Below are 2,541 nucleotides of genomic sequence, written 5' to 3'. Positions count from 1 at the left end.
TTGTGGGACCGGAGCGAGGACGAGCAATTCCTTAAGTCCTAAGCACTTTCACGCGATTACGTCAGATGCATGATTTTTTGAAAATTTGGTTGAAAAACAATATAACATACTTACACGCCGACGAGCAATCGCGTCTCGTTGGGTCGGGTTGCAAATATGTTTGGCTAAATATAACACGCAGACATACAGTTTTTATCCCCGCTCTGGCGACGTGATTTATAATAATGTATTATATGACGTTACTCGCACTCGGAGTTCTCTTCCTCTCTCTCTCTCTCTCTCTCTCTCTTTTTTCCCCCCCCCCCCCCCTCTCTCTCTCTCTCTCTCTCTCTCGTGGAAAACTTCTTTCCTGCTGCGCAACGCACGGTATATTTAAAAACAGGCTTCGCAATTTAGTATGTAATATTAAACTGAATAGCAATCGATCGTCACGTGGCGAAAAAATTCCGCTCGCCTCAATGCTCGTAAAAGAAGAGACCAACGAGACGTCAATACATGAAACCTAAATAATACCTTATATATATGGAAAATCATTCACATACAGAAATAAATATTGCATTAAAAAATAATAAATGTTTTATGGAAATATATGGGTGGTTGCTATATATATTACCCGTTATTGTACGAATAATAGAAATTAATTTTTAGAAATATTATTATTTCATTTCTATACAATAATAATCGTGATTGATGTCTTTTATAAGCTTCTCAAAAACCAAACCAATCGGCACTGTTATAAAAAAAAAACAGAAAAAATATGTAAAGTTGTGAAAGATTGTTAAAATTGTAAAAAATTTAGAAAATCAGGATTAATCGGTTTTATTTCTGATGTCAATTTCGACTAATATATTAAGATTAACTTTAAATTAAGCAGAAAGTATTTTACTTTCTAAATTTTGTTGAAGTGCATCTCACTTCAAAGAATTTAGAGATTGCTTATTTACTTATTTATATTTATTCATTAAATTTATTTATTTAAATTTAGTTATTTATTGTTATTTTAAATTAACTTTAATTTCAGTTCAACTTGCTTCTTATATTTTTTTAGTTTCAATATTGTAAGAGTTAAAAGAAGATAAAGAATAAGTTAAACGACATTGAAATTTATCTACATTGATACATAATAGAAATGAACATGAATATATTTATTTGGTTTATCTGAAATTGTTTCTTTAATACTGACATAATTTCGTATCTCCGGCCTGCCGGAGCTACTTGCCACCACGTTACGCGCCGTAAGAAGTGACACAATATAATAAAAATAAGAAATCTTAAATCGGTCCGAGCCCGCATCGCGGAATATCTTCCCGTTTATGAGCCAAGTGAAACCGGATCTTCGAGAGAAGGCGGCGTGTCAGTGCCAATATAAAGACAACCGGCGCGAAATACTTCTAATTTGGTGCACGCTGGAATCGTGTGAAACGAATGCGGAACTTTCTGACCCCGCCCGCGAATAATTTTAGGCGATAAACCGTGTGTGAGCCATTTTTAACAATCCATGATAATTGTATTTCAGCAACGATACTGATGACGACAATACCTGAATCGAATTTACTGCCTGATATTGAATAAACGAGTATTACTAACGAAAAATTAATAAAAAATAATAAAAATTACGAAGCAGGTAAAATTAGGAACAAAATTGAGAAGAAAAAAGGATTAATGGGAATGCTTTGAAGAGCACTTTTTGTTAAACTCTTTGATCTATTTCTATTTTCATTGACAACGAATAAAAAGTGTAAAGAACATTACTAAAACGAATATATATATATATATACTTTCTTTATCGAATACAATTGAAAAAAAATGTCTATAGAGCACAAACGTTTCCATGTACAAATTTTCTATAGAATTATTTGCTTTTAACAGAACTGCAAATAGTAAAGTTTTATTTATTTCCTATTTGGCGTTTTAAATCAGCATTGAAAAATTTTCTCTTTTATGTTTTAACTTCTTCAATTTTTTTGAATGAAATTTCACTCTTTTTAAATAAGATTTACGTCAAAGAATTTAGAGAGAGACCTGTACTTTTATTACTTTTTTCTTTATCTTTAAATCAACCTAATCCTTATCCAGAAGTTGACTTTTATGAAACTAATGTAATAGAATTTTTCGTGAATTTGAAAGTTTCACCATAGGATTTTATTTTTTACGAATTTTTAAGAATCATTGATAAGCAAATATCTGTTACATGCAAAAATATTACCGTAGTTGGGTAAGTTAATGTTTTTATAAAATTGACGAAGTTATGAGCGTTCAAGTATACGCTTCGCAAGTGACAATTGCACGCGGGACAAAGATAGTCTCTTTCGAACTTTTTGTGAGTCATCATTTATGAGTATTATATATGAAGATATATACTTGTATTAATGAATACGAAAAGTCAAAATAGCAACGAAATTTATAATCAGCTGATATGGAAAATCAATCCAAAAATTATTCCGATTAAAGTGGATTAAAAACTATCGAACCTGCTGCACGTATCTTCGCCCGCAATGTTTAACGAAGGTTCCCACGGTATTGTTACAAATATTTGAGTCC

Source organism: Trachymyrmex cornetzi, unplaced genomic scaffold (genome assembly GCF_001594075.2).
Source record: "Trachymyrmex cornetzi isolate Tcor2-1 unplaced genomic scaffold, Tcor1.1 scaffold47, whole genome shotgun sequence".
NCBI classification, from domain to species: domain Eukaryota; kingdom Metazoa; phylum Arthropoda; class Insecta; order Hymenoptera; family Formicidae; genus Trachymyrmex; species Trachymyrmex cornetzi.
The sequence above is the reverse complement of the archived record's forward strand: the minus strand, read 5'-3'. Positions refer to the sequence as shown.